The sequence below is a fragment of the Nipponia nippon genome, unplaced genomic scaffold, assembly GCF_047370975.1.
Source record: "Nipponia nippon isolate SJK-2023a ecotype South Korea unplaced genomic scaffold, ASM4737097v1 scaffold_6, whole genome shotgun sequence".
Classification (NCBI taxonomy): Eukaryota; Metazoa; Chordata; class Aves; order Pelecaniformes; family Threskiornithidae; genus Nipponia; species Nipponia nippon.
In genome coordinates, this window is record NW_028262380.1 from 47,534,553 (window position 1) to 47,549,858 (window position 15,306).

The 15,306-nt window shown below is 36.4% G+C and overlaps 1 protein-coding gene across 1 annotated transcript in view; it reads right to left on the reverse strand.

Annotated features, from left to right (window-relative positions):
• Positions 1 to 14,549, reverse strand: part of LOC148051451 (uncharacterized) — a 200,182-nt gene extending 185,633 nt beyond the window's left edge. The window contains exons 1-2 of the mRNA XM_087736976.1: positions 14,295 to 14,549; positions 13,941 to 14,166 (exon numbers count right to left, since the gene is read on the reverse strand). The gene's annotated coding sequence lies outside the window, so the exon portion shown is untranslated. The remainder of the gene's footprint in view (positions 1 to 13,940; positions 14,167 to 14,294) is intronic.
• Positions 14,550 to 15,306: the final 757 nt, after the last annotated feature.

Here is a 15,306-nt window from a genome sequence, read left to right on the forward strand (position 1 = left end):
ATCAGATATTCTGAGAGAACTGACTTTGGCACCATGGCAGGAATAGTATGACAGTGTGTCAGTTGTTTCAAAGACAGCTGTTTTCCAAGACATGAACCACAGAGCGAAGAAGAAAAAACTGTTTTTGCTTGATGAAGCCAAGTGCAGAACCAACATCTCAAACTTTAAGTGACTGTAAACTCAACACAATTTAAATAGCATTCATTCTGGTGGTTTAGGGTTTTTTTTGGTTGGTTGCTTGGGGTTTTTTTGTTGGGTTTTTTTGGGGTGGTTTTTTTGTTGTTTTGGTTTTGTCTTTTTCTCACTAGTCCCTCTCTCCCAGAAAGGCAATCAAATATTATGTGCTCACCTGTAACTCAGCAAACTACAAAAGCTACTTTATTCTTTTCCAAGCTCTTCCTGTTCTGAGACAAGATGATTGCCAATTCACGTTTTGGGCAACCTGCACAACACTTTGTTCACTCTCAACAATGTGGATTTGGGAACAGAACTTAAAATTCCCAACAGAAATTCTTTAGATCTGGCCTGAAGCCAAGAATCAGGAAGACAAGCTCTTTCTGACCACAGCAATAATCTCCTGTTGCACATAATGAGATAGTAACCAATTTTAACACTGATATCCTGAAAATTATAAAAGCAAAAGGTTTTGTAGTACACAGTGTAACTAACACATCTTCTAGCAGCTAGATGTCTGATTCTACTCTAATGGAAGCCAGTGGGGACCTTCTTAAACTGGGGAAGATTACATCCCACTAATCAAGATTCAGAAACCCGTTCTTCAGGTATCCCATAGTATGAGAAGCAAAAGCTTTGACATTGAGCTTTTTCAGCCTTTTCTGCTTCAGAATCTCCCTTCTACACAGCACTTTAAGAGAAGTGGAAATGTTGCAGTCCTAGAGCCTGCCTGTGAACTCTTGGAGCTGAGGATCCATGGCCTGCCTAACTATTAATGTTAAATATAACTAATTTCATTATTTAACTTCAATAAGTTAATTTGCATGGACAGAGAGGCAACAATAAAGAAGCATTTGCAAGGCAGCATTTATTCTGTTATATACTGTTATAAAGCAGTATCTAGAAATACTGCTACTGTATCTTGTGACACAGGAATGCGAAGCAGCAGTCAGTGGTTGTGGGTTTAGCCATAAGACTAAGAGAAAATGTATTCTTTTAGAAGACATTTGCTATAATGATGACTGATGAAATACTATGTGCTAATGGAAGAAATATTATAACCTAAATTCAAGCCCAAAATGAAACATTGAACCGCTAGTTATGGAATTAGACACAGCTGAAAAGGTATATCATTCTTCCTTATGGGAAATGGCAAATTTTCAATTATTAGAGCAATATATTAAAACAAAAATATTAGACAAATATTAGAGTTACAAATGTTTCAGATAACAAAATAAAATATTTAGTTAAGAAACAGTCCCATAGTCCCTTATAAAAACTGTTCTTCCGCTTTTTCATCCTTGCTAAAATGCTGCACAAAACCCTGATCTTATGGGATCTCTGCAATGTATCATGGGGAAAAAACCTAAATTGAGAACTTGGCCTTCAGGGGCAAGTGTGTGGGACATGAGGCACCTGAACTAATTCACATGAGATACTTGGTGCTATTTCTAAGTTTCTTTTTGAGTGGTGGGGGTGAGAGAAGGAAAGGGAGAGAAGCACCAGAAAAAAATTCTGTATCTTTTTTTTTTCCCTGAGAAGTAAAAAATTTTCAAATGGGAGTCACTTTAAAAAAACTATTTAGTTCAGTTAAAAGACCAACTTTCTATTGCAAATCATTCTAGCAAAATAATACCCAGCCATTTCTGAATGTGTTTGAAACTGCTTTCTATTTAGTACTTGATATTTACTTCATTGCAGTAAATCGTTATATTGAACTGTAATCTTACATTACATTAAAACTGCTGCTGTTAAGCAGCTGCTTTTATAACATAATTCTGAAGATGCATAAATGAAAAAATAAAATAATGTAGTGGAAAAAGAACAAAGTACTGTAAGGTTACTCTTGTAGTCATAGCGATAACCAGCTCTCTTGCAATGAGCACAATTTTTATCTCTGACACCAAGGGACAGTTGGGCTAGATCTCTTACCAACAGCCATATAATCAAGTGGTCTAGCCAAAAGCATATTCAATCTCTCACAGCCACTAAAAAGAAAAAAAAAGAACCAAAAAAAAAGTTGACCTTCTATTTCTCTCTCAAAGAAGGCAAGTACTGCTTCCAGGCTCATGTCTGCCAAGTCCACAAGACGCACATCAGGAGTACCAGGTGCATACACCAAGAAAGTAGAAATTTCATTTCCACCATGCCATCAGCACTACCATCATGAACTGCTCCTCACCTAGCAGACGAATAAAAGTTGCCCAAAAGTAATTTCAGTAGTGTTCCTTTATCTGCATTTTGAAGTATCTATGTTAAGGTTTCTATACTCAGTCACAAATACATTTATGGTTTAAAATATATGAATAACAAGGCATTGATAACTAATAACTTAGAATTTTTTTTTCCACTGTTTAGACCACTGTATTAACAGAAAGCTGACATTGGCTGTAGTCTTCAAAAGCATCCTAATCCAAAACGGACCTAGGAACATATGTGCTCCCATCTGATGTTAAACTGCATTCTCTGTTAAGTCTCCTAGAGCTTGCATGACAAATAGAATCAGGTAAACCAGCAAACATGGCAGGGTCTGCTAAAAAGATGAAACCAAAACAGAAGAAAAAAAACCAGGCTATTGTGCAATACTTTGACATATATATTGAGTTACACTGTTTACTTCGGTAGACCAAAAACAAATTGATCTGAACAAATTGGTAGAGATAAATAGGCAAATTGATATGAGTTTCCTTCAGGTTTAGAAATTCAGTAAAGTCTTTGGCAACAGTGCCAAAGTAATGGTACTAAACCCTTGGGGTTACTTCCCACAGAGCAGGGAGCAGGAGCCTCTCGCTGTGCTGTGAGCGCAACTCAGCTGTTGGAGAAGGGCTGCCAGCAAGAGGAGGATGAGAGCCTCTTTTTTTTTTTTTTTTTTTTTTTTTTTTTTTTTTTTTTAAGTCCAGCATTTCTTCACCTCCTCACTCCAGTTGCCAGCAAAAGGTGACAAATGACAGGATTGGATTGCTAGCCGAGCTTGAAGCCACGCTAGACCACCCACAGCCCTGCATGAGCCAGCCCAGCAGCTGCTGGTGTCACAGGGCTGGATCACACCTAGGAGGAGAAAGGAGCAGGTGCCAGGCAGTACATTAATGGAAACAATGTAACCTTATTGAGGGCAACAGCAGGGAACTGTTTTACTTAACCACACTTTGGGGAAGAGCGATCGGTGTCCAACTGACATTTTACGGGCCAGATTTTCAGTTTGGTTTTAACAAGACTCCCCCCTCCTTTTTCTTCTTTTTACTCCCATGTACATATTTGAAATCTTGCAGTCACAGCCAAGTCCCAAGCAGCAAACACCTTGGAATTAAGCACTCGAGACCCCACACACATCAGAGATTTCTGAAATCTTTTTACCCGTTTTAAAAAAAATCTACCCTTGCATCAATACCTGCTACAATGCTGCTTTGGTGGATCTGGCAGCTACTCTTTTCTGCCCAAACCCATTTGGTATCCAGAAACTTGGCAATCCTTACCTACATCTCCTGAAGGGCCTAATTTTCTAGCCATGCTCTGAGCTTACCTAGCATATAAAGTTCAAACCAAAACATGCTGGAAAATAGGGTAGTGACCACCTTCTAATAAGCTGGCCAAAAATTACAAGTCTTACATTCTAGACTTCTTCAGCGTGTGGAGATAAAACAACTTTTCCCATAATCCCAAAGAATGACCCACCTATGAAACTGCGGGGTATTTCCTTCAGTTGAAACTGGTCTGCCAGGCATCCAGCAGTATCAAACTCAGGATACCAGAAGGGCAGGTAAGAGGGTCCTTATACCACTGCCTGGTGGTCAGCAGGGAGAAGAAAGCCCACATTCCACATTCCCAGCCTGGTTTGTGTATCTTACATTGCACAGTAGTTAGAAATAGATAGAATTAGATATAGATGAAAATCGAAATAATCCACAGAACATTAACTAGAACCACAGGACTCTGCCTTTTTTGTCAAGCAGGGGTCAAAGAGAAACATACCCTAGTTTGTGAAGCAGTGGCCATGAGCTACCTATATAAGCAAGAAAAAGTAATCCCAGGGAACTGCGATGAAAAGGACAGCAACTGCCTCTGCAACTGGGCAGCAGGTGAGCAAGGTGGATTTAGCACCTTAAGGCAGGCTGTTAATTTTATTCTGGCGTTAGCTTTTAATATCATCATCTTTCCATGAAAAAGGAAGACTTGAACAGACTTCGATTGTTTTTTGTTAATGCAGAGCACAAATACTGTTGCAGCAATAGGACTGCCTAAAAGAGTTATTTTTGCTGTTATAAACAATATTAGTCCTTTAATAAACCTTTTCATCCAAGAATCCCAGACCACTTTATAATTAGAAATCATACAGAAAACCTATTATGTAAATTTCCTCTTTCATACCTCTGATCTAACCATAATTCATATAATGAAACATGTGAGAGAGGTGAGAAATTTGATGGCCACAAGGCAAGTTTTCACTAAGTAATTGTGTAAATGAATTTTGACTTGAAGACTTTTACTTTCTTGCATAACCAAAAAAAATGCATTTTTTTTTTTTAAAAAGACTTTTTTTTTTTTTTTTTTTTAAAAAGGAGACTAGAAAGATACCTATAAAGAATTTTTATGCACTAGAAGTTTGCTTTATGCTCTTCTGGAAAACAGTGGTCATGCTTAAGATTTAAAGCCATAACTCTTGTTAAATTAACTACATCAAGAGCTCAGAATTGGTTATTTTGGTGAAAATATTGATCAACAAACTAACAGCTTTTTATTAAGTCCTGTCAAAGAGGAAGATCTTAACTGTTTTAATTATGAATTCTAGTTGCACAAACTAAGAGAGAAAATGTTTCCAGATGACATCCAAAGTGCAGCCCCATATCCCAAACCACTGATACTTCTTGTCCTTTGACAGTGTAGGGTGCGATGCTCCAGTTCCTTAGATCAAGGCATGAAATTCTAGATCTCCTATACTGCTGGTTTATCACCAAATTCACAGCACATGAGGTCCTGAAAGCATCACTTTCAGGATATTTTAATATTTACTAGTCCAGTGAGAATGTCACTTCATAGCTAGATGCTTTGGGAGATATTTTAAGACTGTCCACTTTTCCACAGCTATTGCTAATACATGAGTGGCAACCCCCAGAAACATCAACCTACTCCCTGATGTTTTGGCAGGTAAGGTTGTTCTGAGCACAACACATTGGTTGTGCCTGCAGACATAAAGGCATTTTCCTTATGATTCTTATTAGAACTTAAGCTTCAAGCAACAACTGTCAAAACTTATTGGTTTTGCCTACAGCCACCAGAAAAAGCAAAACCAAAAGCCACACCTAAGAAACCCCAAAGCCACTCACTACGCCTTGACTTCAAGGAAGGTGTATGCTGTGGGACATCCTCCAGCCTTGGTCCCCTAATTCTCAGGGGGGTAACCTGCCTGGGACATGTCATGCTTCCTTTCAGCCAAATCCTCACATCCTTCATGTGGTATCAGGATCTGGAGGGGAAAGGGCTGTGAGAGAGAGAATGATGCATGTTTAAGATCCTCCCTAACATGGAAGAGGGATTCAATGTGGCATGCACCTGTGTCAGAGAAATGCTTCCAGGTACTGCTGTCGAGAGATAGCCACAGCAGCCAGACATGTAAGTGACTTCACCTTAAAGAAAAGAAGGTGGGGGGAATGAGGATCACCTTTGTAAATGCCAGCAACTGAAAGCTGGGCTTTGAAACTGAACTATTGAACTACTACTAGTATATTGGCCTTGTAAATACAGATTCTCCACACTGTTAAACAAAGAAAAAAAATCTCAATCAAATACAGGTGATTTCTTCCAATCAGCAGCAGGACTGGGCCCATTACTCATGAGACAAATTTCTTTGTACAATATTTGAAGAGGTGATTGAATGAAATGCTTTTATTTCCCTCCCTCTCCCTTAAACCTTGGTCTGCATGTTTCTGAGTAACCATTTAAAAGATGTTTTTTCTTTTTATATGTAGATTTTAAGTACCTACATAGAAAAGTAGATTACTTTCCAAAAAGCCCCTATGAAAATAAAAAACATAGCAAGAGGAGTTCTTATAGTTTCCCTTCAACTCTAGCATTTCAGCAATTAAATTAAGTTTTTAAGAACGCAGACAAAGCAAAACTATTTGGGTGCCATGAAAGGATGATTATAAGATACATCTAGAACACATTTAATTATTACAGTATGATTTCTGACAGAGTTTTTCTAATCTGAGAAAAAAAATCTCATCTTGTCATAGTGATGGCTCCATTTCTGAATGCAGATCGGAGGTTGAATATTTCCAACAAAAAATATAGATGACTTCCAAAGCTGTTTCATCTACACTACTTATTCATTAGAGGTTAAGTAATCTTAAATTGGTTTATTCCCACTCTAAATTTTTTGCTATATAACAACTATTTTGAGTGATTACTGCTGACATTCACAGTTCCGTTTCATCCCCACATAGGACAGGCTTATCTTCATCAACTGACCTTAAACTCTGATATCAAATGCTACAAATTTGTATTCATACCTTAAATCGTAATATATGTTCAATCCAATCAGTTAGGAATCAATATTCTTTGCTTCCTCCTTCTATCGCCACAGGAAAATTCTTAGAAGTGCTGAAGGGATGACTTTGCACATATGTATTACTTAAATGATTGGAGAATTCCTTATATTGGTGAAAAGTGTGTGTACCACTTTCCCTCTCTGCCTGAGTCAATCTGAACTAGGGACTTGGGAGTGAAGGTAGGAAAAAGGAGGTGTTATCTCAAAGGGTTTAATTTACTGAAGTACCAGTATCTTGTTCTTGAATACCGCTACAAGACCTTGCAACCATCAGAGCTCAAGCAGATCATTCAGGATTTAAGAGCCAGAAACTTTTACATGAGACAAAAAGCAAAGAAGTTTTTCTGGAGGTATGAGAGCAGCCCAAAGCATGACACACACATAGCTTTCAAAGAATATGCAATTCTGCAGGAAATGCTTATTTAACTAACTTAATTCTGAAGAAAAAAATTTACACTTGAAACAAAGCGTGCACTACACAGATTCAGAACAGTAGGAGTTTTAACCTGGGATCATTTCATTTTCTACCTACCTTTTTCTTTTGTTTCCTTAGACATCAGTCCACCAACTGATACTTCTACCTCTGTGTTTATACGAATTTTGCATCTCTAAATAAAACAAATCTAAAGAACATTGACAGAAAACCTTAACATAATCTGTAACGCTATTATTACTTGCATTTTCAAGCCCTGTCTCTTCTATTTCCAGTAATACACAATCAAATTCCGATTTGAAGTGAAGAAATGGTAGGTAAAGATTTTTTTAGTGGCCTGAATGACGACAATTGATTTAAGCTACACAAGAGGAGAATTTGAAAATAAAACCTATGTCAGGTCAGATTCTGAATCTCAGTGAAAAGAAACCCTAATAAAATAAATATTAAGTGGTAGTTAATTTTAATGTGAACTTTTATGTCAGGAGTTCTGAATTTCCCCATAGCAGAGCTTTGTGTTGAAAACTTGCATTTTCTGCTTCAAAAAGAAAATTTTCCAAGCAAATTATTAAAATAATTAACCATGCTAATGCAGGAATTGCATGTATTACATTTAAAAGTTTTAGAGGTTTATTGTAGGTGACCATGTTGGTATACTGTGATTTTGATGGAGTTGCTTCATATTTCAACAATGAAATGCATACCTTGGAACACTCCTTTGTTAAAAGCCACATCAACTCTTCCGTACTTTTTCCATAAGGCAAATCAGTGTGTAATTTGAATGAAGCTTTCTGATGGTTGTCATTTTGGCCCTTTCATAAATGGCATAAGGGAACACAATACCAAGATAGACAGACAAGACAAAACTCTCTCTGCTAGAAATGTAACATGACACATGTATACATATACGTAAACAGACATACACACACACATATATACACACATATGGGACTATAGTATTTCTAACCAAGAGTTACTTAAAACTGAAATGAAGAAATGTCCATAGGATTTTTCTTTAACAATAATGGAATTTAAATTTTAATCTAAAAACACTAAAAGGGCAAACTTCTCTCACAATTTACATCCAAAACACCATCCATCCCTTAAATAGCTACCCAATATTAACAAGGGTAAAGGTTTAAGTACAATATGTGACAGTAGAACACAGTATTTATTCCCATGATGAAATAAAATAAAACAAAACTGAGTATTGATTAAGCCAAAACAGAAAACATTGAATCTGCAAAAACTTACTAATATCTACAAATTCATAGACTTAAGAGTATGGATTTTGGATATTCTGGAGAGACAAAAGGTTAGCAAAGAATCCAGAGAACAAAGCAGAAGTCCCATCTCCATTAAAAGCAGAAACTAAAAAGACATTATTTGACCTGTATGGCATTCAAACTGCTTGAATTATTTCTACATGCAGGTAAAAGGCAATGCTGTTAATTATACAACAAAGTAACATCCCTATCAAAAAAACTCAAAACAAACAAAAAAAAACACAACAAAAAAAAAACCAGAGAGACTGAGAATTACTACAGAAAATAAAAGCTGAAGGCTCAAAGATGCATCAGCATAATTAATTTCACATGAATTTAGAAGACCTTGAGCAAGTTGCTTCTTTTGCTAGTGTCTTTGTTTTCCTCTGTTGCTTTTCTCAAGGTTAAACTAAAGCTGTGTTTACAAGAGATTCTAGTGCAATTCAGTCCTGAGTTTGGATTAACTGGATGCAATCCTACCAACATCAGGAAAGAGTAAAGAGTATTCATGCATAACCAAATAATTTATGGTACCAGGAGTGACGCTAATCTGACTATTGAAGAAAAATGACCAATTAGACTGGCTCCTGATTAAAAAAACAAACAAACAAAAAAACCAAACCAAAAACCAACACCCCCCTAAGAAAAAAAAGCAAACTAATATAGATCACCATATCTAATAATATTACAGTGAAAAAGCTTCAGTTCAGGGTTTGCAATAACTGAATTCTGGCAAAAAAAACCCAAAGGCTACTACTGTCATGTAATAATAAAAGCAAGTAATAAGTTAAAAATTTTGATGTATTTTTGTCAGGTATGTGATAAAAAGTTACTTTGCTTCTGACAAGTCTAGTAGTCTGCATCTTGCACTTTACAGATTCTGAAGTTTGTTGAATTAATACTACGTGAATGCTGTCCTAAAGTGAGTAATCAAAAATTGTTACTCTCATATGCTAGGATATTCCTTAGAGAAAAATTAAAATAGACTTAAAATACTGATCCAGTTAAAATACATTTAAAGTGTTAAGCATTACTCTAATAGAAGGTTATCTCCTAAGCGGAAATTCAGAATAAAATACAGCAAATACTTGAGCAATTAAGTCATTAAACTACTAAGGACAGCTGTTAAATTGCTTTAGGCAAAGTGAGACAGTAAAACAGTGAAATGATACGATCCAGAAAGAAGTATTTCACTGTGTGAACAACACTGCACTTCAAGTTGATTTAAAAAAAAAAAAAAAGAAATTAAAATAAAAAATTTAAAATGCTAAGCACAGAACAGCTTTGTACAACAGGTCACAACACATTTGTAATGCTTTGAAAAATCTTCCAAAAAAAAAATTACAAACCAACCAAAAAACAAATGCAATTAGTAAAAAAAAAGGCAAATTGCTAAAAAGCATACAAAAAGGCCTAACGTAGAAGACTATTTCCAGTGAAGTTTGTGATGACATTAACTCTGACTTATTGAAGAGAATGGATGTGAACTTATGATAGTCAAGCTGTTGGAAGACAGTTCACTCTACCTACAAAAACGTTTGAAAACAATGAAAGAGGCAGAGGAACGTTATTCCCATGAGCACACATATTTAATTAAAAATAAGGTTGTTCTCTGTTTCATTGCAACTAATTACATCAGGAAAGCAAAAGGAAAGTTACCAGTCATGAATGAAAGCAGCCTACTTTTCCTTGCCGTGCAAAACAACTTCCATTGGCCTTACTGTGAAAGGTGAGTGACAGGAGTTTGGGATAATACAGTTATGTTCCTTTAAACATTCTCTTTTTGAATGGGATTCAAAATAGAAACTACCAGCAGGGGCATTATTTTCTGTACACATTGAGAGGCAAAGATGAGGTCAAGAGAGAAATGACTTCTCTTCATAACACATGTATAGGCAAAAACAATTTCTGTAATAACATAAACTAGCAAAAGCATAATGATATGACAATTATTGTCCTGAAACTGTTAGGTCAGATTTGGCTATTGCTTACTGTTAGAGTCAACAAAGAGTACTGGAATACAAATTACAGTGTGTCTGATTTTAGAGACTATGAACATCCTTGATTACAACTGAAGTCAGTGAAGCCTAAGATTATACAATATCAGAAAATAATGATTAATTCCTGCAAATGCAGTTACAAGTACTCAATGAGTCCATATCAATTAAAGAGCAGTTAAACTGAGTTTGCAGAGCAAGTGTGTGTATGAACACCACAGACTTAGATTATTTGTTTGTCTGCCTAAATCACTGTAATTCTAAAACAATCCCACTTTATTCATACATAACTTTAATCTCTATAAAGTACATACTTTTATGAAAAATAGTTTAATACTTATAGATCAGTAATGTTAAGAAATCAAGTGAGACCAATAGCATAGAAATCCTCGTATTCCAAGTAACTGATTTTTCTGTCTAAAGATGCATGGCAAGTCTAAACAGAAATATTTTGGTTCTGAAAAGCAACTATACAAATACACAAGTCATTTTAAGTCATGATCCATGATGTTTTGTAATTAGGTCCAATTTGACTACTAGAAATGCAAAAGAAAATAGATTAACCATTTCACACTCTTGTGAATACTGTGCAAGAAAATACTGACTTTTCAATCTATATTTTAATGAAAACACTAAAGATTGACATGAAATCGTGAGGATATTGGGTACAACCTGGACATAATGTTAGCATTTTCTACTCTGCAAGTTAAACAAATACTCAGAAATATGCAACTACACAACTACAGTTTAAGTTTTTCTGACATAAAATGTGAACCAAGAGGTCATTCTCTTCTCACTAACTAGACGACAACACACGTGTTGGCATTATGTTAGAAACTGTTATAATTTTCTGTTTATGTCAGGTTAGAAACACACTTAGCATAAAGGAATGCATGAAAAAGCGGATTCCCTCACCCCACCCCTCCACCTCACCTTACTATCCTCACTGTATTGTAAAAGTAAGGTTGCTTTTTCTGGAAGCTGTCATTAAGAGGGCCAGGAAAAATGTTGGCTTATTGCTTTATCACAAAAACTATAGCAATTTCTTAATACAAACCAAAAGCCATGCCATCTTTCTTAATTCAAGGAGTAAACTTCAGAAACTAGATAAAACTCCCTGTTTTTTATTGTAGGACGTTTATGCTGAGTTCCCATAAAACCTTTCAAACAAGGGGGGGCGGGGCAGGAAGGGACTGGAATTCATTTCAGAACTTGCAGTAATTTACAGAATTTACTCAGCAGTTTACCCTTAGCAGAGTATTTTCAGCATAAAGAGAAATAGTCCTGAAATTATATCAACTTTTACCTTAATATATTGTGTTATACCTTGAAAAGTTTTCATTACCAAAAGGCTCAGAGAAGTTCCGTTAAGGATTTCAGATTCTGCAGGCTTTAATGTTTTTCTCAGACAGCACATTCCAGAATAATGCTGGTCCTAACTATTTTTTCCAAGCACTGCACTCACAGAACTCTTGCTTTGACACTGGCTGTGGCAGCATACGTGACTAAAACTATGCAAAAAACACCTGGGCAAAAATATTCTGATTTTCATACTGCCCTCAACACCACTACTGTACAACTGTATTTTGTGTATCCATGAAATACAAATGTCTCTGAAGCCCCACTGATGCATTTGTCAGCTAGCTCCCTTGTCTGCTGATCTACAAAAGCTCACTAAATCACAAAATCAAATAGAAGTCAAAAGAAGAAAGTCAGTGGATACAGCCGCTACCTCTAGGCCTCCTTCTGATCATGCATTACCTCCAGCACTGCTGCTAGTTTCTTGCCAGCTTCTCAAAAGGTTTACCTGTCAAATAAATGCCTCCTGGAAAAACAGGCTGCTAGCAGGTAATGCCTTTTTCTTTAAAGGTATTACTGCTGAATACATTAGTACTGATACATAAAAAGCTGTGGGCAGTACTGTTTCTACAACCTAAGAGTACACTATGATAAGCAAACGTGGTTTTTTTAAAGAAAATCCAAAACTTCTGAATACAATGGCTGTTGTCATACCCCTTCAAATCCTAAATGATACTCCACTTCGTCTGACCCTGTTCTTCCGCTGCGAGTAAATGCAGTTCTACTTCTGCTTATATCTTCCACGATGACTATATTTATTGCCTTAGTCCACCACACAAGCCTAGTACAGCAAGACTTTTTCAATGGGAATACTTTAAAAACAAAAAACAACAGCAGCAAAAGCCAAAGAACAAACAACGAGCCCCAAAATACCACTCTAACAGAACTTAGGGAAAGTATCATTAGTTTATCCTCTGACAATATTTTTATGCCAACTGGAAAATACTTGATTTTTTTCATTGCAGAGATGGAATGACATTATGCAATCTTGCCAAAGCAAAAAGATAATCCCACATCATAACATGTAATTAAAACCACATGGTTCCCATAGGAACACATTAGGCAAACAAATAATTTGGTGATGAGCACAGCAAAAGAGCATGAACAGAACCAGGTAACTCAAAGCTCAAGAAATGTTATCTTGGTTGTAAGGGCAAGGTTTCCAGAATTTTTAAATAATGTGCAGATATTATGAGAACAACCTGACTGATTGAAAAAAATAACATGAGTTATTATTAGTTTAATTTTTTTTTTCAGAATTACTCAAAATCTCACGATGTGTGTGATGCCCAAATAAACAATTACAAATGTATTAAAACACTTTTACTAGACGATTCATTTTACATGGGTTTTTTCCACAGATTCTCCTTCCTTCAGACCACTATGGCAAAGACATTTATTCTGGAAAACCAATTCACAGAACAGTATTCTGTATAGGATCTCTTCTTTTATCCAGGTGGTATATGTTCAGCATGTGTCAGATTAATTGTGTACCCACTCTATGGGCACAAAGTCCAGTACTTTCAGATATTGTACTTTCTGCAAGCATCATAATTACTCATCCAGAACAGACTCATCTAAACAAGTACAGTTGATATTTGTAGGTCGTCAAAACATACTGAAATCCCAGGGAAATGTTCCAAGTTCATTCTGTCTGAAAATTATTTGGAGGAGGCTGGGGATTGGGACCAAGGGATTGAAAGAGAGGAAGGATAGGACAAGTCCAGGAAAACTTGGCTGTCATTTATATTTCAATTTTCTAATCAAGTCAGTCTCTTAACATTATTAAATTATTCTCTTTGAGATCTCTTTAGACCACCATACAACAGTGCTGGAAAAGAGTGCTGCTCTAATAAACTAAAATGTGACACACAAAGATTAAAAAATGGAGGTGTTTTGTATATTCTATTCATTACTTTATCTGTACTTATAAAATTCCAGTAAAGGCTGAAAAATGCAAGTGAGTCTGCAGTTCATAAATTTTAAGGGATTCTTTCCTGATGACATATCTTTGCCTGACAGAAGGGGAGCAGTATCTTTATGAAAATGGGTTATCCACCTACATAGTTCTGGCAGAAAGACTGAACAGTACAGCAAGCCCTTCTCGGGAAACGTGAGCATTAGTATGCTTTTCAGATATTCGAACCCTGCTGGATTTATGAACTTACCCTTATTAGCCTGTTGGAAGCTTATTCAGCTCATGTTCTTCCTTCTGCTATAGTTTTCTGATTACTTCTGCTGAGAGGATAACAAAAGTTGCTTCTGACAACACCGGCCACTCCAACCTGAGCTGAGCTGAAGCTGCCAGCTAGAACCAGTGCAGAAAAGCAAGAGCATGGACTGAAACTGGCAATTTGATTTTTAAATGCTGCGATCCGCAGTACTTCTGAAAAGCTGAGCAAAAAGACAGAAAATACAGTTCTACAGCACAAACTGAGAAGAAAGATAGAACAGGGATAGAAGGTTTGTTTTGTACCCATTTTAATCCTTCTGAACTCAAGCCCTGGAATTTAGAAGCTTACCTATAAAACAAGGAGGAGGCATCCATATAGGCATCCTAAATGGTCCCGCAATAAAGCCCCATGCAACCCAGTCCTGAAACCCGGCAAATCTGTATCCAGTCACTTCTTAGTCTGATAGCGAGCCCAGGTTCATTCTCATCAACTTAAGATGAACTGACAAAACTGTGCTCTGAGTTCCAGCTAGCCTCCAATCAGTTTCAGATAATTTTACGTATTGCTATAAGGAATTATCTTGCTCTTTCTCAGAACAGACCTGAACCATCCAAGAACCATCCATAGCATGCAAGACCAGAACCAAAACTACTCCTCAAAAACCAGATTCAGAGCACTTAAAAGTCAGAGGAAACTCAGGGGTAAACAGGGCCACAGCTGCAGTACTGACTGCACAGCCACAGAATAGAAAACACCTGGGACTCCAATTAGCAGAGAATTTCAACATCTGTTTTCATCAAGGATACTGAACATGCCCCTAAATACTCTGAAAAACACTAGGTAAGACAACTAACACTCTAAGGTAAACAGACTAATTCCACAACCCAAGGTTTAACTCCTCCTCTGAGCAAGCCCATTGAAGAAAAAAAAGAAAAATAAAAGTAAAAGGCCCAGACTATCACAATTTTCAGTCCTTCCCATTCAGATTTCAGGCCCAGACATGATTTTTGTTACATCAGTCTACAACCTTTTTTATTAAGCAGTAATGTAGGACTGTGAAATTAACCTCACAATTCAAGAAGCTGGACACAAATGGACAAGTTTTACATCAAAGGCATAATAATAAACATAAACCTTCCAGTACAAAGCAGTTTTAACTTAGATTTTCTTCAACTTCTTTATAGATAAACCTATAAAACTTTATCATGCAATCAAATTATTTCTTCTAAATGCTGAGAAAGCCGAAGTTAGAGATCATTTTTATGAAATCTATGGTTTGGGTTTTGATAACAAAGAATACAGAGTACGGAATTCCCAATATTTATTTTCTTTCTAAGGATAAGATCTTCTAAATTAGCTA